This window comes from Macaca thibetana, chromosome 4 (assembly GCF_024542745.1).
Source record: "Macaca thibetana thibetana isolate TM-01 chromosome 4, ASM2454274v1, whole genome shotgun sequence".
Taxonomy (NCBI): Eukaryota; Metazoa; Chordata; class Mammalia; order Primates; family Cercopithecidae; genus Macaca; species Macaca thibetana.
In genome coordinates, this window is record NC_065581.1 from 157564090 (window position 1) to 157588887 (window position 24798).

At 40.5% G+C, this 24798-nt stretch overlaps 1 pseudogene; it reads right to left on the reverse strand.

The window, feature by feature from the left end:
• Positions 1–5921: 5921 nt before the first annotated feature.
• On the reverse strand, positions 5922–6923 carry LOC126953472 (histone-lysine N-methyltransferase SETMAR-like; annotated as a pseudogene).
• Between the last annotated feature and the right edge of the window lie 17875 nt (positions 6924–24798).

The following is a 24798-nucleotide window of genomic DNA, read 5'->3' on the forward strand; positions in this document are numbered from 1 at the left end:
CCTTCTCATCAAAGCATTTTCGAAAGCACTCAAAACATCAATATGTCTCTGTTTTACTCCAAAGATGACTCGTTAGTGAGACTTCCACAAGGTATCATTTTATTTATTGCTGATTTATGCTTTCTCCTGCCAACCACTTCAGTTCATGTCTGGAATAATCAAATGAGTACTGAATTGGTTTCAATGAGGATTATGAACTGGTATTTCGGTTAGGGGAAAGGATTGGCCACAAGCAATCTGAGTGTAGTTCCACCTCATGTTATCCATCAGTTTTGTTCAATTAAGTGGCTAAATCGTTTAACCAGATGGGTATGACACATGGCACAAAGCTCAGCATGAGTTACTGGAGAGCCACTCTGCTGGTGGTGCCATGACTGTGATCTCAAGGAGGGTGGTAACCCATTGGATTCAACCACTTCTGTTGCACAGACATTAAGGGGCAAAAGCAGGATGGAGGAAGCAAGGAGTGAGAGCTGAGCTGTGACCAAGTGTATCTAGAATCGCTGAAGAAGGTTCTAGCACAGAGCAGTCCAAAGCCACCAGCAGCAACCACAGAAGGAGGGAAACACACACTGCCACTGCTGGCAGATCTCCCAGGCTTCAGTAAAGGGACTGCTCTAGGCATCTAATGCAATAAAAAATCTACCCCAAGTAGATTCCTTGTTAGTCTTCGTGATTGTTTCCATGTTCTAGCCTCTCATGCTTTCTTTTTAGATTTAAAAGTAAAGCACCCATCCGAGACCCTGCTCCATCCCTCTCTAGGACTGGCCTCCATGAACATCCACTCCTAGAAACTGGTGCATTTTGTGGGCAGGGAAGGAAGGTTGACTTGGATACTGTTGAACAGCAGGACAACAGGAATTGTATGTTTTCCTGCTGGGATAATACTTCTGTCTTCTCAGACGAGGGTCGTTGTAAGGCCTCACCCACTGTTTGATCTTTTCTCTTCTGTCTGGATTTGAAATGAATGATCCAGATTGGCTGTATGAACATCATGCTCTGTGGAAAGCTGAGTTGGAAGATGGCTGGGTCCTGGTGCCTCATTAAATCAAACACATGTTCTGAGCAGTTAAAACACCCTTGGAGACAGTATGTTTACAGTCTAACTTCCAACAACAAAAGAAATTGGAGTGAGTTAAAATGGAGGTCTGGGCCTCATTGCAGGCAACATGCATGGGCGTTCTCTGGCAGCTCAGTGTCATTTTTCTGTTTGTGTCACTTCTCCTAACATAGACCCTCCTTATTTCCAATTTCCTGAACTTCTATGGATGTTTGATCTTCCTAATGGCAGGCCATTTACTCCCATTGGAAGTACTCTTCTGGCCTCTCCAGTGAGGTGTGCTGAGCATCTGTTACCTGAAACTTCCCTGGCTTGTCTCAGAGACAAAGGAGCCATGCGACCTTCTACAGCAGCAAAGCTGATTGCTGGGGTCCTTATAAAGTCACGAGACATTTTCATTCTTCAACAGGGATAGGAGAGAACCTACAGCAAATCCAGCTTTTACTATTCCTGTAGGCGCAGGGCTTAACTTTCTAATTTTCCACTTGGAGACAATCCTTATATATACAGAACATTGCCAATACAATTATATCCCTTCAATTTAAAATTATATGTGCAATTTGTTCTGTTGTGGGTTTTGTCAGCAGTTCTACAAGATAGTGGGTTTAATTTATGATTATAAGGTGAAAAAGATGCATCCAGAATGGGCTCAAATGCTTTCCAAGTGCTCTTAGATTTTGCTATTTTGTGTGTTGAAGGTTGTGTAAAAACTAATTTATTTTCCCATGGTTTTAGATCTTCTCTAAATTCCACGGAAAAGAGGAATCACAGAAAGTCTAAAAAAGGATGAAAATAGCTAATAATTAAGTTGTCTAATTAATTTATAAACACTTCAAACCTGCTTTAAAAATAATAACATACCATCCCATCAAAATCAAATATGGGAAAACTCACCCAAATGCCTTCCAGATTCAACCTCTGAACCTCTGGGCCCAACCTCTGCTCACTTCAGAGGGAAAGACTCCTTTTTGCTTGGGAGTTCTGCTTCCAACCGAAATGGAGTAACAGGGGCAAGGTTTACCCTCCCACTTGAAACAACTAGAAAACCATGCTAAATATATGAAGCCATTGTTTTCAAGACACTGGGCACTGGGTAGTGAAAGATAGCAGTCCCTGAGAAATAGGAAACAAATGAGGTGAACCCTGTAATTGCCCTGGGTCACTGTCTTGAAAAAGTTTTCAGGACATAGGACAGGAAGGGGGATCCCAGGTGGAGCCTGATGAAAACCCTGAGTGAAGTGGTTGGAGCTGAGAGTCCAGGGAGATCAGAGTGGCTGAACCTCACAGTGCAGAGACTAGAGAGGAGAGAGCTCCACAGACAGAAGCTGAGAGCTCTGCGGGTTAGAGAGTGATTAGCTCATGCATGTGAGAAAAATACAGAAGGCAAGGCAAGGAAACATCCAACAGGATTAGAGAAAGCAGTACCTGGGGTTAACACAGGATGAATAATAGTGCTGTTCTACCAGCCAGATAAAAAGTTCATAATTCTGAGGCATTGGGTAGGGTGCTCAGAAAAGTCTTGCCTTGATTAAAAGGCAGAAGCTGTCAGAATAGATAAAATAGCAAGGCCAGACTGTATGTTGCCTACAAGAAATATGCTTCAAATATACAAATAGGTTATAAGTAAAAGGCTAGAAAAAGACATATCATGCTGACACTAATCAAGAGAAGGCTGAATATCAAACAAAATTCATTTTAGAAGACTATTATCAGAAATAAAGAGGGCAATTTCATAATGGTAAAAGACCAAATAATTAAGATGATATAACATCCTAAATGTTTATGCACTTACTGACAGAGCTTCAAAATACATGAAGAAAAACAAATAGAACTAATAAGAAAAACAAATAGAACTAATAAACAAATAGAACTAAAAAGAAGAAATAGACAAATCCAAAATTATGCTCAGAGATTTCAGTATCCCTCCTAATAGCACGGAATAAGTGGAGAGAAAAATAAGGAAGACTATAAAAGACTTGAACAACATTGTCAGCCAAATTAACCTTCTAGACAGTAATAGAATGTATCAGCCCCAAACAGCAAAATATACATTCGTTTCAAGGACACACAGAACAAATAGACCAAGGTAGACCATTTTTCTCATCCATAAAAAATCTCAACTAATTAAAAAGAATTCAAATAACAGCATATTTTCTGACCACATGGAATTAAATTAGAATCAATAAAGAAACTCAGTGGAAAATCATCAACTATTTTGGAAACTAAGTAACACACTTCTAAATAACCAATTGTCCAAGAAGTTATAAAAAGAAATATTAGAAACTACTTTCAACCAAATAAAAATTAAAATGACATATCAAAATTTGGGGGATACAGATAAAGCAGCAAATTATGGAACTAAAACACCTGTCTTAGAAAACAGGCATGGTCTCAAATGATCTCAGCTTCTATCTTAAGATATTAGAGAAAGAGGAGAGCAAATTAAACCCCAATTAAGGAGAAGTCAGGAAATAATTAAGATTAGAGCACAAATCAATAAAATAGAAAGAGGAAAAATGTATAGAAAATCAATAAAATGAAAAGTTGGTTCTTTGAGAAGGTTAATAAAGCTGATAAACCCTAACCAGTCTGATAAGAAAAAAAAAGACACAAATTCCTAATATCAGGAATGAGAGAGGTGACATCACTACAGCATCTACAGATATTAAGAGGATAATTATGGAATGTTTTCAACAACTTTATGCCAATAAATTTGAAAACTTAGATGAAATAAAGAAATTCTTTGAAAGACACGAATTTCCAAAACTCACTCAAGGACAAACAGAAAACCTGAAAAGCCTTATGTCTTTTAAAAACATTAGATTTTTAGTTAAAAACATCCCCATGAAGAAAACTACAGACACAGACAGCTTCACTCGTAAATTACACCAAACATTTAAGGAGGAAATAATGGTAGGTCTGAACAAACTCTTCCAGAACATTGTAGAGAAGGGAACACTTTCAAACTCACTCTGTAGACTGGAATCAGACAACACCCTGTGATTCACTTCCAGGGTTCCCATACCTGGGAGTCTTACGGCAAGACAGTGGAGGTGCACTTTGCTCTACTCATAGAATGAAAAGCAATGAGTGGGCTGAGAGGTGAGCTATAGGGAAAGCTGGGCTGAGTGAACGATGCCCGTTTTATTGCATGCCATCTACTTGGTACCTATGGCAAGTTGCAGAGGGCTACATGCAGTGAGGCAGCTGTGAAATAGAGCCTTCTGTCAGGAATGCTTGTCTGCTCCCCTGTCAACCAAGGAATGTTCATGGCGGTCAACATGTCATCAAACAGTTCAAGAGCCTGGGTGGATATGGCCTGATACCAGAGAGGGGTTACTTCCTCCAACCAAGTAGTTGATACGTACTTGTTATAGTACCCGTCACAAGTGGGCTAAGGTTAGAGGACACAGATTAACAGCTGTAAATCCATTGCCATTGGCGAAGAAATGGTTATGAGCACTTCTTAGAGCTCACCCTAGTTTGTCCAGGACTTTCCCAGTTTTTGCACCAAAGGTCTCTTGTTCCCAGAACCCCTTCAGTCCATCACCTGGTCCAGGACAAACCAGAATGTTGTTCACCTTAGAGAATTCTGCATTTACAGGGCTCTCCGTGCGGGAGAAAAGCCTGGGAAGCACCACTATTTGGGATCAGCAGGACCACAAGGTGAGGAATGTGCACCAGGTGATGAAGATGTGGTTAGAGCTCAAACCTAACACCGCAGTGTAGCCTCTCATGTCTTAATGGAAGAACAAGGTTAAATAACAAAGAAATAACCTTCCATTTGACAGCAATAACAGTCATGGAGACTCTTTTGGCTGAGGATTCAGAATATAATGAAACCAAGCCTTCCCCAGACCCTACTTTGCCAATTCTTCCTCCTTCTTTTACCCTAAAAAGAGACAAAGACCTGGGGTTTCTCTCCTCAAGAGATTTACTCTCCCTACTACTGGTGTTGCTGGTCACTTAGCACTCTTTTTGAGATGGTGGCCTTTATGCTGGTGATGGGAAGTCATAGCTGACACTGCATAATGAAAAGATTCTGACAAGGGTTATCTCTGCTTAGCATTGACTTCCACCCTCTTAGAAGCCTTTCCCGTGACGTGCATGTGTTCAGAAAGCACATGTTCTTATTTTGGACTTTGCTTGTCAACACCATGATGTGATGTTTAAGAGATGCCTCTTGGCCAAACCCCTGGCTCAGCCACTTAGGAGCAGTGTGTCCTTGGGCAAGGTTTTTAGCCTCTCCATGCTTAGATTTCCTCTTCCAAACTGGAGATAATAGCAGGACCTGCCTTGTGAGATTGTTATGGGGGTTGAGGTCACATTTACTAAGTGCTGTGATGAGGCCCCAGTACACAGTGAGCCCTGCTAGACATCTGTGAAACTCAACACATCAATTTTAGGAGCTACCTTGAGGCGAGCACCCGGCAGAGGCAGTTCTCTTCCCCCTAATGGTTCTGGTGCCTTTCAGCTTTTGGTACTCTTCCATAGCTTTGGGACACTGATGTGTCTTATAGAAACAAGATGTCTTATGGAAATTGCCCGCATGGCAGCGAAGCCCAATGCCTGCCAGCTTCCAGGGGAATGGCATCTGTCTATGTGAATGCATCTGTTTCATTTTCAGAGAGAAGAGGCTTTAAACTAATCAACAGTACAACTGTATTCCAATGTTGAAACTGTAACTAAACTACATTAGGCCTGAGGCTGCCTCCCTATTGTGGGTTACCCCCTAACTTAACACTTAAAGGATCTGACAGCCCAATGTAGTAGAGTGCTTTTCTATTTGGTTGGTGCAAAAGTAATTGTGGTTTGGACCATGAATTTTATATCATTATAACTAGGCCCAAACACATCTTTATTAATCAAAATAGGAACCATTACAATCAACACATTTTTGCCAATGAGAAATAAGTTTGTTTATTCCTGTAGCATAAAAATCCTAGATTAGGGATTCAGCAAACTCTTGGAAAGCATTTTCTGCATCCTGCTGGTTGTGGAAGTGTTTTCCCTGCAAAAAGTTGTCAAGATGCTTGAAGACATGGTAGTCAGTGGGCGAGGGGTCAGGTAAATAGTGAGGGAAAACTTTGTAACCCAATTCGTTCAACTTTTGAAGCATTGGTTGTGCCATGTGTGGTTGGGCATTGTCATGGAGAAGAATTAGGCCCTTTCTGTTGATCAATGCTGGCTGCAGGCATTGCAGTTTTCAGTGCGTCTCATCGATCTGCTGAGGATACTTCTCAGATGTAATGGTTTCATTGGGATTCAGAAAGCTGTAGTGGGTCAGACCGGCAGCAGGCCACCACACAGTGACCATGACCTTTTTTAGTGCAAGTTTGCCTTTTCAGAAGTGCTTTGGATTTTCTTCTTGGTTCAATCATGGAGCTGCTCATTGTTGGTTGTCGTATAAAATCCACTTTTCGTCGCATGTCACAATCCGATTGAGAAATGGTTCATTATTGTTGCACAGAATAAGAGAAAACAACACTTCAAAACGACAATTTTTTAAAATTTCCCTCAGCTCATGAGGCACCCACTTACAGAGCTTTTTCACCTTTCCAATTTGCTTCAAATGCCGAATGACTTTAGAATGGCTGATGTTGAGTTCTTCAGCAACTTCTCACGTAGTTGTAAGAGGATCAGCTTCGGTGATTGCTCTCAGCTGGTCGTCTTCAACTTCCACTAGCCAGCCACTATACTCCTCATCTTCAAGGCTCTCATCTCCTTTGCAAAACTTTTTGAACCTCTGCTGCACTGTACATTTGTTAGCAGTTCCTGGACCAAATGCGTTGTTGATGATCCGACCCATTTTGAACTCACATAAGAATATCGCACAAATTTGCTTTTTGGCACTGTGGCTCATGCCTGTAATCCCAGCACTTTGGGAGGCTGAGGTGGATGGATCACGAGGTCAGGAGTTTGAGACCAGCCTGGCCAATATGGTGAAACTCCATCTCCATTAAAAATACAAAAATTAGCTGGGTGTGGTGGTGCATGCCTGTAGTTCCAGCTAGTTTGGAGACTGAGGCAGAAGAATTGCTTGAACTCAAGAGGCAGAGGTTGCAGTGAGCAGAGATCGTGCCACTGCACCCCAGCCTGGGTGACAGAGCAAGACTCAGTTTCAAAAAAAAAAAAAAAAAAAAAAAATGCTTTTTTTCTAACATCATTTCCATAGTCTAAAATAAACAGCAAGTAATAAGTGTCAGCAAAAAAATAAATAATAAAGTGAGAAATGCCCATCAAAATGATGTATAGCATAACATTTTTTAAAGAATGTATTCCAATATCAAACGGCAAATTCCAACAATGCAAAAACCACAATTACTATTCCACTCAAACAAACCAATAACTGAGTCTCAGCCAATCACAGCAGCCTAGCTTCGGTCAGGCATGGTCTGCTGATCAGACCACGCCCAAATAAGGCTGAGACTGGGCTGTAACCAGCAGAGCAGCCCCGTGCCTCACTTCCATGTTCTGTCCACAAATCTGCCTATTCTCAGAGCTGCCCTGTTCACGAATCATTCTTTGCCGATTAAATTTAATTTGTCCAAAATTCTTCTTTTAACAAAACTTTAATTAAGGGCATTTTACAGCCTGTGCCAATGTTTAAAAAGTTCCCCAATTTGGGGGAAAAAATCCGTTAAAGAGCAAAATACAAGAAGTAAAGGAAAATGTCTCCATTCTTTTCTAGTATTTGCTGACCTCACACAGTGCTTCCCTGGGGACATTTCTCCCCAGTGCAGCAGCTCCTCTGAGCCTGGGGGAAGCACAGGCATGGCCTTAAAGAGGCAGCACAGGAAATAGGGCAGGGGTATTTTGAACTTTCCATATCTACATTTTTTCCTTAAAAATGATAAAGTATTTCAGAGTCCAGAATAGAAAAAGAAAAGCTTTTTGGCACAGTGAAAGCATATATATAAAATTTTTAATATGTTTTTAAACTATGTAGCAGGCACTGCAGTCAGCCCTGCAGGTGGAGTAGGAGAGCAAACTGACTTTGAAGGATGCCACGTGCTTCAGACCTCCACGGCACCAGGGCTGGGGAACCAGATACATGCATAGCCCCTCCCAAAACTTGTTCTGGGCCTGGGGTCCTCGTCTGTCACTGGTCCCTTAGACAACTGTGATGAGAGCAGAAAAGCACCCTTCTTGTCAACTCCAGGACACGTGAAGTTTCTGCTCGAACCATAGGAAAACATGTCAGCGGGAGGCGAACCTCAAAGTAGCGGGCTGTCGTTCCAGCTTTTGCTGTTTCCGCAGGGGTTTGGTGAGTGTAACTGCACTTCTGTGGGTGCTGCTCTCCGCCAAGAAACACGTGTCCCAGTTCCAACATCCAACACAAACTTCCTTAGTTTTATCTTCTCTCAGATGAGCATTCTTGCCTCAGCAGATGCCGGCCTTGAGGTCCTGGGCCTTTCCTCCAGCAGAATTACTCAGAAAACACAGAAAGCTGATGCTTTCTGACTTGCTCTGTCAAAACAGGGTGTTAGTGTCCCTACCGCGGGATCTGTTGTCCACGTTTTGTCCCATGAAACATAGTCCACTTCTATGGCCAGCCACTCTCCCATCCACTGTTACTGACTGGGGCCGTCTCCAGGGTCCGTTCAGATGCTCTGAACACCTTACTTGCGAGGTTGCTGGAGGGAAGAACTTCCAAAGGCTTTTCTTGAAAAGGAAAGGAGAATCACTGACCATTGACCTTTTGTTTGAATGTTATAATACCAAATCGATTATTTCTTTTCTGTGCAGCAAAATAATTTAGGACTTGCCTTTTATTAATAAAGTATTAGAAAAAAAGATTAATATTTTTCACTTTGTCCTGTTTTCTCTCTTGACAAAAAATGACAAGAGAAAACAAAGAAGGCCACAGCTTCATGAAATAAATTTTCTCTACATAATATACAGTTATCATTTAGAGATAATGATATTTTCCATGCATATGCAGTATTCAACTTCGGCCTATTTTCATTTAATCTTTATAATTATTCTATGATGTTGAAAGAACAGATAGGATTATCTTTGCCTTGTAAAGGTGACTTGCCTGAAGCCACATGAAGATGAATGTCAGAGCCAAGGGAATTTGGTTCTCCCCAGTCCTAGCCCAGTTTGTGTCCATCTGGGGCCCGACAGGTCTCCCTCGCCCCTATGTCTTCCCATCCTTGCCAGGCATGTACGGGGTCTTGGTCTTGGTTTTCCTGCTCACCCTCCCGCACAACGGGGCATCAAAGTTAAGCTGTGAGACGTGAGCAATACCAGGATGCCCACAAGGCCTGCTTTTCCTCGTTAGTTAGGAAATTGTACCTAGTTCAAGACCAGCACTGCCAGGATAATGGGGAGGAACACCGACATCAAATTGAAGCAGGAGCTCAGTGGGAAAGGAGGAGAAGAGGAAGGAGACAGGGGCTCCAAGGGAGAAGGGGGCCTGAAAGCCACAGAGCTGCGGGCAGAGTGAGAGCTGTGTCCAGCCTCCTAGACTGGGTGCTTCCTAATCCATTAAAAAGACCAGCTCTGTAGGTGAGGGACTGGGCTGCTGAGGCCCAGCCTATCAGGTTGCAGAATCACAGGACCCTGGTGGTCATCCAGGCCTGTGGTTCTCAAATATGTCTTCATCAGCAGAACACTCTCCTCAAAATAACTCTTAAGTGTCTCCCACTATGTGAATCAGCTACAAGGAGAGCTGCCTCTGGCCAAGCAAGGGAGAAGCAGCAGGTACCACCTCCATCCTCTGCTGGTCCCAGTGGCCCCCTCTAGCGCCAGGGCTCACGCTTTGAAAATCATTGAGCTTATCCGACTCCCTGCTTTTACAGATTTGACAGCTGGGCCTAGAGCAGCTAAACGGCTAACCAAAGGCCCATTGAATCTTTAAGTGGCAAAGCCAGGGCTCCTGTCCTGAGCCATCTCTAGGCAGAGACATGTGGAGACAAAAACCCTAATAATGGTGCTGGAATGCCTGGAAGTGATTCCTTGTCATGTCACTCACGAGCTGTGTGACTATGGACAAGCTGCTCAAACCCCAGTCCCCACACGCACTCCCGCCAGTCTCAGTTTTCCCACTGGTAGAGCAGAGATGATGTTCACACACCTGCCTCGGGAGGGCGCTGAGAGTCCTGAATGAGGTGAGTGTGAGGTGCCGAGCACAGCACCTATTGTGTCGTCAGCAGGGGGGTGCGCTGTTGCTGTACACGAATGAGTTTCCTGAATTGAAAGCTTGACAATAGCAACTTTTGATAAGGTGTTTTGCCATCACAGTGCACATCACAGCCTCAGGGAGACACTCCAGATGTGCCATGCAGAATTCATCATATTTTCCCTTTACTCCATATTACATAGGTTACTCTCAGTATTGCTTTAGTTGTCAGTTGCTGTATAACAAACCACCCCAAAACACAGTGGCTCAAAACCACACGTTCTTGTTGCCTGTGAGGCTGTGCTTCAGGGTCTGGGCAGGGTGCAACAGGGAAGGCGCATCAATCCTCCACGTGGTGTTGGCTGGGGTAGCTGCATCCTCATCTGCGTGTCTTCTCTCTTCCCACGTGACCTCTCACCAGTCAATGCTCTAGCCTGGGTCTCCACCTCAGGTCTAACCTCCAACAGGGTGAACATGATAGCTATAAAGCCTCCTGAAGTCTTGGCTCAGAGGTAGCACATTTGCTCTTCTGTCGAATCCTGTTGGCCAAAAGTCTGGGCAGCCCAGGTTCCAGGGGAGGGGAAATGGATTCCACCTCTTGATGACAGATGCTGCACATGAACCCAGGAGAACACTGCTGGTGCCCATCCTGCACACAAGTCCCCTCACTGCTCTCTTTGCAGTTATTACGGTTGTTTATTCCACGTGTCTTTCTCCTCTGTGTGTGTGCACGTGTTCCCTCTCATGGCGGCACGTGTCGGAGGATTCTCAGGACACAGCTCACAGACTGACCTGTTTAATATATGTTGATTGAATTAACAAATAAGGAAGTGGATAAATCTCAATTTTTACCTTAACTTTATAAGAACAAGAACAGAGTGTTCACTTAGAAGAAAAACAAAAACCCTCAAAGCCACACTCAGGACTTGGACTTTGTTTTTGATTTTGATACATGTACTTCTCTCTCTACCATTATGTTTTTAGTGTTTGGGCACTAAAAAGAGGAAAATAGCAGTTCGGGAAGGATTTCAGAAGAAAATATGCCCATCCTTCCCCTGACTACAGATGGAAGGGGCTCGACTGGGGAATGAATACAGGAATCAGGACTTCGGGGAAGTGCAGGTCGATTCTTGAAAGAAGCTGGACTGGGCTTCACATATACACAGTGAAATCTGAAATTTCCAAAAGTACAAGCTTTGAAGCAAAGCAAAGTTTACACTAAAAGTAAATCCTTCCAACGTCTCCTGGGGAATCTGCCCTTTAGCCTCAAGGCAACGTTCTTGTCTCCAAGCATGGTAAATAGATTTTTCTCTTCATAGAGAGCTATAAAGCAGACCCCAGGGGGCATGATGAAGCTTTGTTTCTGTCTTTGCATCCAAGCTAAACAGCGTGCCGTCCTGTGCAAACCAAACTTCCCAGGGAAGAAAATCCAAGGCTCTGAAACAGTGTCCAGAAAAACCTGCAACGGTGCTGGATGCAGCGAACTGAATTCACGTGTTCCCCACTGGCTTGCACACAGCCCCACAGCTGAACACAAACAAGGGACCCTGCTCTGCTTTGGTGGCAGTGGATCCTGCAACTGCATCCTCGGCCAGGGATTAAAAAAGACGGGAGGTAGTGGGGTGGGGTGGGGGTGGGAGGGGCCAACAAACTTTCCATTTCACAGTGTGCTTGGAAACAGACAAATCCCTGAATTGTCACTGCAGTTTAAGTAATCCCAGCCATGTGGAAACTCAGGAGAGGCCTGAAGCCAGGATCATCTGTCAAGCGTATTGGGTTTCAAAAAGGAATCCGAATAGTCACTATTAAAGCTTTGTTAACTTCAGGAGAGAACCAGGGCTCTGTTGGGAGCTGGGCAGATGCCCTCCCTTGAACACTTTTCCTCCCTTGGGCCAGTTATTTGTCCTGTGAGTGGTGCTGTAAGTGCCTTGGGGACTGGCAAACTCCATATTAACCACCATGAATCCTCATTCTAAAGGCATGAAAAAATGGACAGCTGCAAGGGTGTGGAAGGGGGTGCTTCTTGGTTACTTGTGGGGAGTGGTGGCATAAATCTGGAAGCGGGAGGAGTCAGAAAAATGAACTTTGGGGTCTGGCCCAGACTAGGAATCAAACCCTGGCCATCATTCAACAGCCATTTCCCCTTAGAGGCCTTAGTTGTCTTCTTAGAACCTCTCAGTTTCCTCATCTGCAGAACAGAGGTCATAAAACCAACCTCCTAGGGTTGAGGTGAGGATCCCTTTCCTCAGCATTGTGCCAGGACTCAGTAAAGATAAGCTCTTATGAGTTACTTAAGAATGTATGAGCCAACATTACACCTGTATTCCTACTCTTCATAGAAGCTTCCCATGATGAAAGTTCATTAACACAAATCTCAGTTTTATAATGATACAGAGCAGAAAGCATGTTAAATAAGGAAAAGGACATTTGAGTTTATGGGTTTAGACCCCATGAAAATCAGTATAGAAATTATAAAATGCCAAATGATTTTCTCTTAAAGAAGTTTCTTTACTCAAAAGATGCCTGTGTTAATGTAGAGAAACAATCTCGAGGTAAATTTAGCTTCAAAAGACATTAACATCCACTACTAAAGCATTTTCTTTAAAGTGAGCTTTTGGAGTTTCAGCAGAATGAGTTTGGAAAGTTACCAAATTGGTAATTGAAGAGGAATTGCATCTCTTCACCCGGGAAGTTTTAGGAGCGTGAATGATCTATAATTACACTTTTATAGAACAATAAACACAAAGAGCTTTGTTAAAGGAAAAAATTACAATGGATACAGACACCAATATTCACAATTTTGAGAGTGATCTTTCAGAAAAGGAGATTGCATTTGTTAAATCAAATTTAGCCTAAAGCTGCCCCCTTACATATTTTAAGTTCAGCCTAAAGGTTTCTCTGTACACAGTGAACTATAACCTAAATGAAGATGTAAACAGATGTAGCTTACTCTTGTGCCAATTACCAAGTTTTGACCAATCAAAGACGGGCAGCTGTTCAAACCGTGTTCAAATCAGGCAATCTATAACCAATTCAGCTGTTTCTGTACCTCACTTCTTTTTTCTGTATGTCACTTTCCTGTTTCTGTTCATAAGTCTTCTTCCACCAAGTGGCTACTCTGGAGTCTCTAAGCCTGCTCTGGCTTGAGAGGTTGCCTGATTTGCAAATCATTCTTTGCTCAATTAAACTCTGTAAACTTAATTCAGCTCAAGTTTTGCTTTTAATAGATGGTGTCAGTGGGATCCAAGGTAGAGCTTCTAATGACCCCCAGGAGGGCTGAGTGACAAAGTGAGGTACCTGCCAGGCCCGTTGTGTCCATTGCACTCTTGGAGCAACTGGGAATCATGCTTGAGTTATCCCTCGGGTTCTGAAGCCCCCTGGATTTGTGTTTTGAGCTCTCCAAGTTGTTTTGAGTAAGTTTCTGATGCAAACTGGGTTTGGAAATTGTGATAGGAACTGGACTGGGTCAAGGATCGAATTGGATCCAATAATAAACTGGCTTGGGTCCAGTTAGGGGTCTCTTATATCCGTCTGGGTCAGAAAGAAATTGGTAGTAAACGACAATATTGCAGGGTTGTAAAATTTGGCTTTTGGAACTTCACAGGGATTTTTGTGTTCTACTCCCTTGTTTCATTTTTATTGTGTGCTTAGGTAGGGAAAAAAGTTATTGGCTAAGGGAAACTGAGAGCCAAAGTTAATATTTGAGGTAAAAATGGAATCTTTAATTTCTGAAGAACTGAGTTCCTTCTGGCTTATACATGCATAAGCATTAGATCTCAGAAGCAGCAAAGTCTTACAGAAATGGTGAAATCTTACTAAAGATAAGTCAGAGTGAAATGTTCCAAATGATCAATATGCACTGAAGAAATGCATTTGAAAATGAGGGCTCCCAAATGAGTCTCACCTAAGGATATCTAGTGATAGGCAGAAGCTTCAAAAAAGATTTCAGTGTTTTTATTTAAAAATTTTATGAAAGGCAAATAAAAAGCTTAAGTGATCAATTGATAAGAAAAATTAAATCTGTTAACCTTTTGGCTTAGTTACTATCCCACCCCGAAGGTGAAAAGACAGCTATCTTAGATAAAGTGTTTATGAAAGGTAGGCCCTCAACTAAAATAAGTTTGCTTCTTGCTCAGATCTATCCATGCAGAAGCCAGGCGTAGGTAATGGCTTCTTGGCCCTCTTTCTTAATGGGCTGTATCCATTACCCTGAGCTTAGTAATTTTAGCTCAGAAACAGTAGCTAAGTTAAAAAGAACAACTTATTGAACTAAAATATACCTTTCTGGTTGGCCATGTAATTGGCTATCTTGAAACTCTTTTGTAAAATAAATTTACATCTATAAAGGAAATCTCCATTATTAAAGGTGTCTTCCTATGTATATTAGAAACTCTTATCATTCTTTTAAATTTACAAAATAAATCATACCTTTGTTTAAGGTGCTTTTCTGGCCATTGTGTCTTAAGTGAACTTTTATTTGAGTAGTTTTTTTTTCCCGTGGTTTGATGCAATATTTAGGCCTAATATCTTATTTCTGTGCTTATGAAGCATGATTTTTTTGTTCCACCTAAGAGTTGTCCCTTTATAAATGCAAATTTGATGCCTAGTTAACAATTGCTTAGAGCAATGAACTAGGTAATTGGAAGACTGATAGACCAAATGGGGAAAAGAAAAACTATCTAAAAGCTGCAAAATGAAAATTCTTTATGAGAACTATAAGATCTGCTTTTGTGTGTTTGTATGTCTATATGGATTATGTGTACATAATATTTAGTAAGTAAAGCTAGTTTAAAAATAGTAAGATAGAAATGGCTTTTAAATTTCAGTTAAATATAATTAGATAGTTGCTTGATTTGACTGTGAACTTATTTCTTTGGTTTAGGGTCTCTGGATTCAGGGTTCTGGATAGGTGACTATGATGACATCTGGAGACATGTTCTTAGTGCCTGGACCAGCAGCTACAAGCCAGAATCAAGCCCACTATGGTCCCTTCTTCCTCTACTTTCCCTGTTTAGCCTCCTGGCTATTTTGGGAGGGGTTGGATATGCCAGGTATAGTTTTGACAGCTTTGGCTTCTGTCCTGATGGACTTACACAGGCCTTGACCTTCACAGTCCTCCTAGGTGCCACATGGCTACTTGGGACCTGGAATGACTTGGGAAAGATATTAAGGAGGTTACCTGTGTGATAGTTTTAAAATTCTTTTCAGTAATTTAAAATCTTAGAGCTCTGTTATGTTAAATTAAGTAATAGATAATTACAAAATGTTAGAGTTACTGTAATTTAAGATAGTAAAACATTAATTACTAATTGTGTTTAAGTCTATATACCTTGACATGTTGTTTTATATGGTATAGAAAAGCTAAATATATTTAGATCTGTTAATAAATAATAATTTGAAGAACTGTCTTTATAAAGAAATTATAAAATGGTTTTTATCTACAAATGCAAATATAAGACAGTTCAAAATTACTTTCTTGGGTTTTCATGAGAAATTAGAGTTACTAAGAGTTTAAAACTACTAAATATGAGAGAAATAATTCAGTATATAGAGTGTATAAACAGAAGCAAGATATGCATTTGATGAGGAAAGTTATAAAGACACAAAAGTATGTGTTAAAATTTGTGTCTAGTTTGAAGTTACTTAAAGGTTTCAAGTTGAAGAGTAAAACAATAGATAAAACACAGAACGATAAAATAGATAAAATACAGAAAGTCATGGGAAAAGGTCAAATGAAAGGTTTATGGAAATCTTGTGTGGTTAAACAATGATAGACTTGATACATTTGTTTATGAGATTTCATTAAAATTAGTTTTAGTATGGATAATACACTAATACAAAAGTAAAATTTGGTTTTCTCTTTTGAACAAAATTTTATGTAGTATTAATAAGACACAGCAAAATACTGTTTACCGTTTGAGTAAATTGCACAAAGGAAGAAGCAGAGAGGAAGGAAGAAGAGGCAGATTCTGTCTCATACTGTCTTAGGTCTTTCGATTGTTTGGAAAACTGAATCTTCTTTATCAAAGAGTACAGGTTTTTGTTTTTAAAAATCTTTTAATTATCACTTTGGTTAAATGACTATTATTTTTGACTATTATTTTGCGGTGACTTGTGATTCTATTTTGGTCAAGTGTTTTAAACTTTTGACATATTTGACAAATTTCCCGAAATAAAATTTCAGCTTCAAAATTAAGTCTTTTTTGACCTTTAAATCTGGAATGCTACAGGTGGGTCCCGAAGCATACAAAAGACAGGTAAACAGGATTATTTGACATGTTAAGTTACATGGGAAGCATTGTCAAATAAGAAATAATGTTTAACCTTCTTCAGGTTATATTTCAATGAATGTTTTTAATATATGTTCCAAAATGTACAGAATTTCTGGAATTCTAATATGTATGCTAAGTTATTGTAGGTCAAATAAAGAATTACACTTCCTTGTTAGTTGTGTCTTTATGATTATTTAAAGTCATTTCTACCATTAATTGCTTAATTCCGATGTAGTTTCTGAAAACTTCACAAGCATGGAAAGTCCTAAAATATGGTATCTTTAAGGAGATTCATGAAAGCATGAAAAGAACCCAGAGAAACATTCTTGAATATAGGTTTCTGATAACTTTAGAATCATATCATTTGGACTGGGTAAGAATTTCTGGAACTTTAATGAAGAAACTGACTGGTTTATAAAAGTGCTAACCCAAGCAGAATAAAAATTAATTGAATGTCAAGAAAATACTTTGCCAGATTTTCATGCTAAATCAGCCAGCACTAAAATTGTATAGATATACAATTTGAATTAACTTCAAGATGTAAGTCAGATTACTTCTGACAACCCGTCAGTTATCAGTAGTATGCACCTAAATTGGAGAAACAACTGGTATTGAAGAAGAAATAAATCCAATGTTAAGCCTGGACTCATGGAGAACCAAGACAACTGCCTTACACTTCCTGATTCCTTAAAGTTTTTGTAGTTAAAAGTTCTGCATTCCTTGTCTTATCATGGAAAAAATATAATGATTCAAATTAAGTATATATGTGTATATATATGTGTGTGTGTATATATATGTATATATATGTGTGCATATATATATATATATATATATAGTGATTTATAAATTGCTAAGTTTATGACTGATGTTTGCTTTGTCAAATCCATATTCCTGGGAAGACAATCAAAACTTCAGGTACATTCCACTACCTGATGGGCAATTTAAACATTTAGAGAGGAATTTCATTCAGTTGTCATTTTCAGTACATGTTTTCTGGTTGCATAAAAGCTTTCCCATACAAGAGGGCCGATGTTATAACAGTAGCTCATTATGCCACAGTGTATTTTCACCAGGTAAAGAAAATAAATTTACTAACTAAGGACAATCAACTCCTTCACAATCTAGAACCCAAAGACTGGATCTTCTGAGAACATGAGAGAGAGACTGCCCTTGACATCAACACTGCAGCAAAACTTTAGGACCTTGAACTTTGAGTTCATAATCTCACAACTCAGAAGGGTCCTTCCACACTCCTAGAACTGTACGCCCATGGGGAACCTTAAGGTAAAGCTAATCAAGCTAGTTTCTCCCCAGAAGAAGATGGCATCCTTGATGTGGATGGCTTTTTCCCAAGATCACAGGTCGAGACTTCGATACTATCACAAGACTTCTACCTTTCAATTTTTTTCCTTGCTTTTGCCCTTATGAACAATAGAAGTGAAGAGGGGGCTTGTTGTGTGCACTCATGGGGTATGCTTTTATTTTGTCAAGGATTTTGCAGTCATCCTTATACACAGATAACCTTATGCCTTAATAGATGAAAGATAAAGGCCCAATGTAGGTGAGAAATTTTCATGGTACATACATTGCCTCATAGTCAGAAACAGAACATTGATCAACTCCTCTTAACCTGCATCATGGGTTATGCAGTCCCAGAAGGTTTTCACTCTTATAGAAGGGCATCATTGTTTAGGTCCTTTTTCCCATGGTTAGGAGTAAATGAGGCAAGATTAGAAATTTATCCGTCACAATAGGCTCTATAGCAGATGCTACTGTAAAGGCTATGGTTACTCAACAGATTTTAAATTCTCTTGTGAAAGTTACACTAAATAATATAATTGCTCTAGATTTTTCACTAGCTAGATAGAGAAGTATCTATGCAGCTGCTGACACTTCTTGTTGCCCAGAGAGAAATACCTCACATCAGGTATGATAGATTCAGTAGTAGGGGATTAACAAAGAGACCACTTAGTTATGCGAGTGGGCTCTTAGTCTAGTTGATTCTTTGATCTGTATGACTTTGGTTAGTTTGGTTTATGGTATTATCCTCCTGATAGTCATAATAGTAGTCTTGCTAGGGCACTGTATTCTCGCTGAAGTTTTAAATGTTTGCATGAAACAATCTCCAGAATGTCAAATGATCTCTCTTCAACTAGAATGATAAGAGCTGAAAGAAATGTGTTACCATGATAGCACCATAGCCTGTGAATGACGTGCTGAAACTGGAAACCCAAATTCATGGTAACTGAGAGTGGTGCTAAGGCCCTAAGTTTTGGTTACACTCTCACCTAACTGAGAACATGACCAAAAGGGGGTGATTTTTAAACAAATTATAGAAGGCCATTGTTTTGGAATGAGCTCTTGCACTACGCTCCAAAAGACCAGACCAAACCAAAACAGAGTCACTTATGCTACATGTGACATAATCAAATTAAGACTTTAAGAACATACATAGATCCTAAAACGGACTAGGTTTTGTTTTTCTTCTGCAAACAGGACATTCCAGCATAAAGAAGTTACCCTTTACTCTAACCCTGAAGTCCTTGTTCCACCTTACAAAACCCACTGTTTTGCTCTTTCCCAGTGTGTTTCAAGACCAAATAAGTACATTGACAATGGTGATAGTAACATCAATGACTAAAGTTTTGATCAATCTCTCTAAATTGAGAGAATAGCCAAAAGAGGGGAATTGTTAAATCAGGTTTAGCCTAAAGATGCCTCCAAACATAAATATATTTTGCATTCAACATATTTGTTTAATATGCTTAATATTAAATTAATATAATTATTACATATATTAATTTGATTAAATATATGTTTAATATTGAACTTAGACATATTTTAAGTTTGGCCTAAAGGTTTCTCTGTGCATAGTGAACTATACTCTAAATGGGGTTGAACATAGACTGCAGCCTACTCTTATGCCAATCACCAAGTTCTGACCAATCAGAGATGGCCAACTGTTCAGACTGTGTTCAAATAAGGCAAACAGTGAGTTGTAACCAATCTGGCTGTTTCTGTTTTCTGTAACTCATTTCCCTTTTTCTGTTCATAAATCTTCTTCCACCACGTGGCTGTGCTGGAGTCTCTGAGCTTACTCTGACTTGAGAGGCTGCCTGATTCACAAATCGTTCTTTGCTCAATTAAACCCTGTTCAGCTTAATTCAGCGGAAGTTTTTCTTCGAATGCATTTTTAGTTCTGAATTTTAGCTGACTCAATTGTTCTTTGCCAGTCAGGGGAGACTCAGACCTCCTTAGAAGCTCTTAGTTTTAATGTACCTGGAAGAGCTCATCAGGTCTCCTAGAGTTAACTGTGGGTGAGTGGCCCACAAAGGACCTTGTGTCTGGGGGGTGCTGACAAACAAGAGATGGAGAGGTAGCCTGGCAGACCAGTAGTGGCAGCAGCAGGGAGGACAGAAAATCTTCTAAAATAAACGTGCCTAGAAGAAGATCTGCCTTAAGAGAGAGAGATGTTCCCTAGCTGGGATTAGCTTTATTCTAGAGCGTTTGTTGTTGTTGTTGCTGTTTTTGTTTTGAGACAGAGTCTCGCTCTGTTGCCCAGGCTGAAGTGCAGTGGTGCTGTCTCGGCTCACTGCAACCTCCGCCTCCTGGGTTCAAGCAATTATCTTGCCTCAGCCTCCTGAGTCGCTGGGATTAAAGGTGCCTGCCACCACACCCAGTTAATTTTTTGTATTTCTAGTAGAGACGGGGTTTCACCATGGTGGCCAGGCTGGTCTTGAACTCCTGACCTCAGATGAACCACCCCCCTCAGCCTGCCAAAGTCCTGAGATTACAGGCGTGAACCACTGTACCCAACTATTCTAGAGTGTTTTAGCCAAGGTGTAGACCAGGGCTATTTCGTCACCCCTGTGGGGAAGACTCTTGTAAAGTGCTAATGTTAGATGAGGCAATTCCAGGTGTCCTAACAGAAGTGAGAGCTTTTTATCAGAACTTCAGTGTCTGCATGAAGACAGAACCACACCCTAAAAGCTAACTGGGACTTGCTCTGATACCTGGGCTTCCTCATCCTTGGAGAGTTTGGGTTCTGGGCTTGGAGAAAGCCAGGTACATCACAAGTCATTCACCACCTCTGCATATAGGAATCCTCATCCTTGACTCAGTCTGAGACAACAGTAGGAGTCCAGTGCCTCCCAGACCCATTTCATCATGGAGGCAGGACCTGGTTTGACTTGATGCTTCCAGTTGAAGAATCAGGATGTTGTTTCAATCCTTCCTTTCTCCTGGCCTTTCTGTCTATGGGTACAACCAGATTCTAGACTCCAAAAAGAAGCTGACCTCAAATTCTTCATTTTGGTTTACCTAATTTGGAAATAAATACAATGATGGAGGATGAAAATCAAGGACGACTTCTTCAGGGTGTTAGAGGAGAAACTGAAATACTGGGTAGATCCACAAAAAGTGAATGAATAAATAAAAATTAATAGACAAATCCTTGGAAGAACTGTATGAATTCCAAGGGAATTCTTTTGGCTTTTTTGGAGATAAGGGTCAAAACACAGCTCTATCAAACCTGCTAATGTTTTCTTGGTGATATTATTAAAATTATATCACAGGGGAGGGTAGGTTCAGGGATCTAAAAAACCAAACCTTACAAGCAACAAGTCATGTGTTTCCAGGGGACATTGATTCCCAGGAAGTACTTTAGAAGATCAGTTGCTCTATGAGGAATATGGATTGAGGTCTCTGACTTTAGCCAGGGTTAGCCATATATTCAAAGGGTCAAAGTAAGATATAGCAGCTCAGCTTCCAAAACTAGCCCTCTCCTCAGGGTCGATATCATTAGAAGGATCTGTGTCCCTTTTCTGAAGTAGAGGCTTCCCTGGGTGAACTTGATTCAGAGAGGAAGGAGATGGGTAAATCATAAGAAGTTTTTTTTTTTTTTTTTTTAAATCATTCGATTTAGAGTAAGAATCCTAATTCCCCATGACCCACTCACCATCCAGGTGACAGAAGACACGAGTTGATGTTCCCAGTTCCAACCAAAGGAGTAATTTTATTTCTTCATTTGCAAGGGTATGAGAAGTTCATTCAAACCCTTGCTTCCCCATATAGCAGCTCCTGTTCTCACTCAATTTTTGGCAAAAGGTACTCAGAGTTTCAGCTTTATCCAAGAAGGCTTTGGGACTTGAGAGACTATGTTGAGAAATAGAAGATGTCATGAAAAACTACAGATTCAGCTCAATTCAGAACATAATTATTTCCATTCTCATTTCTTACTTATTGCTGTGGGAGCTGAGTACTTCACATGGAAAACAACAGTCAGTTTCTAATAATACAAGGATATGTTTAGAAGTTAGATACATCTTGTTCAGCAAGTCTACACTTAGACACATTTGCAAATGTGTATTGTACTTTAATTTTTAAAAGTTGAGAAGAATGTCTTGTTTTTCAAAGTCCATCAACCAATTGTTGTTTATATACACATGTGTGTGTATAATTTTATTGAATTGATCCATATCAGAAAATTCATTCTATAGTAAACAGCCTTGTTTTTCCTGTTGCATTGTAATTATCCTTGTCACAGATTTAAAAGTTTCTTCCTCGTAATTATATAATTATTTGTTACTTTACACTATGACTTCAAAAACACAGTTCTGATGAGACCATTTCAAGGTTGAAAACCCTCCCTTGGGTTTCTACTTCCACCTAGGGAGTAGAAAGCTAGAAGAGTATCTGCCCACTGGAATGATGGGAAAAGGCAGGAAAAAAAATCATGCATTTCTTGAGCCCACTGGAGAACTGACCTCTCCCATTGGAGAAAGGACAACCAACAGTCCAAAACTCAAGAAAGGATAGGCTTGCCCAAGAAAACCAGGATTCACTGACTGGCTTACCTATGAAAATGCATGGGAGAAAGAGGAAGTTGACACGTAAGTGGGTAAGTAGAAATAACCTAAAATTTTTAAAAAAATTTCTAAAGGACAACAGTGGAGTAACACAAAAGTATGGAATCCATGGAAGTCACAGACAGAAAGGGAGCTTGCACTTTCACATACGTCCATGGGTTGCTCATGAAAAAGCTGAGGGGCAAGGTAGGAGACAGAGAGAACCCCCTTAGTGGTGCAAATGTTGGGAAGTAGGGCAGCTGCCTCTATGAAAAAGGACTGAAGCCTTGCCCCTTGCCTGAGGATCTTCTCTGAAAGAGTAAATGTCTTGAGCTTCTAGGGGAAAGGGAGCAAATCTTGCATCCCAAGGTACAAGTGAGATCCACTGTTGCTGCAAGAAAGATAAAACAACAACAACAACAACAACGATGATGATGGGCCAGGCACGGTGGCTCACGCCTGTAATCTCAGCACTTTGGGAGGCTGAGGCAGGAAGATCATGAGGTCAGGAGATCAAGACCATCTGGCTAACATGGTGAAACCCTGTCTCTACTAAAAATACAAAAAATTAGCTGGGCGTGGTGGTGGACACCTGTAGTCCCAGCTACTGGGAGGCTGAGGCAGGAGAATGGCATGAACCTGGGAGGCAGAGCTTGCGGTGAGCCGAGATTGCACCACGGCACTCCAGCCTGAGTGACAAAGCAAGACTCCATCTCAAAAAAACAAACAAATGAAAACAACAACAATGAAACCACATTATCCCTGGTAAAAGACAGGAAATAGTTCTGCATCCAGGATCCTATACTAATATAATTAGAGATCTCTTACTCCTGGTTGAGGGTGAGCAGACTTCTGAACAATATCTGTCACAGATACAAGGCAACATTTGGCTGCCAAGTGGGAGAGGGATGGGAACTCTGAGAAAGTCTCACCTTAAGGTATAGGAGCATAGAGCCTTCTGAAGACTGAGGGTGAACCAAGGCAACAGAGGACACTGCCTGCGCCTATTAGCCCATGAAGCACAAAATAGCAAGCGAGAATATTCAACCTCTGGGCGTGGAAGTGGAGCATAGAGAGACACCCTGTGATGCAAGCACATGAGGATAATTTTTAAAGCTAATAATGGAGCATGAACACCAAAAAAAAAAAAAAAAAAATCATATACAACCTCAGAACTGCACCCTCAGCACAAGACATTATTAGAAGAATTTGAACCTGGTAGTGCACTGAAGATAACAACAATAAAACTAAATCTCTGACTAGATTGAATCACATGTAAATAGCCTTACAGAAGAAGAGGCATACACATTTCCAGACATAAATTCTTACTTTAGTCTCGATTGTTTTGCATACAATGTCCAGCATTTAATAAAAAAGTTATAAGACAAAAAGGCAATGGGTGGGGAGGACAAACTTATTGTCAAGAGATAAAGCAACCAATGGAATCAGACCCAAATGGCCCTGTGTTGAACTTACTGGAAATAAACTCTATAATAATTATAATTATTATCTTAAAGGGTCTAGTGGAAAAAGTGGACAACTTTTATGAACAGATGGGCTATTTCACTAGAGAGATGGAAACTATAAGAGTTAAACTGACAAGCTAGAAATAGTAATAAAACAATATCAGAGATGAAGGACTCCTTCAGTGGACTCATTGGCTAGATTCAGTCCAGGAAAGACTCAGTAAACTTAAATGTAAATTTTTGAGTATCATAAATAGAAAAATGGCAGTTTTGACATTACCCAAATTAAAACACAAAGAGGCAAGACAGAAAAAGGAAAAGAGATACAAACAAGCAGAGAGAATAGAAGGTCCAAGAGCTGTGAGACAATGTAGGTAATTGGATTTCCAGATAGGGAAGCTATAGATAAAAGAGTAGAAGTAACATTTCAAGGGACGATGGCTGAGAATCTTTCAAAAATAATGAATGAACGATATTGAGTCACAGATCCAAGAAGCTTGGGGGAGCCTCAGGATAAATAACAAGAAATAAAAAGTAAAAAATAAAATAAGATCAATACACCTAGACATTTATATTCAAACTTCAGAAAACAAGAGATAAAAGAACAGACTTGAGAGTAGCCAGACGAAAAATACATAAAAGAAATAACAAAAATAAGCATTACGGTAGATTTGTCTTCAGAAACTATGCAGAAGACAATGGGCTGACATCTTTAAAGAACTGAAAGAAAATATCAGACCAGGCCAGGTGTGATGGTTCATGACTGTAATCCCAGCACTTTGGGAGGCCAAGGGAGGTGGATCACTTGAGGTCAGGAGATCGAGACCAGCCTGGCCAACACAATGAAACCCCGTCTCTACTAAAAAATACAAAAAAATTAGCTGGGCATGGTGGCATGCATCTGTAATGCCAGCTACTCGGGAGGCTGAGGCATGAGAATTGCTTGAACTTGGGAGGTGGAGGTTGCAGTGAGCTGAGATTGCATCACTGCACTCCAGCTAGGGTGACAGAGTAAGACTCTGTCGCA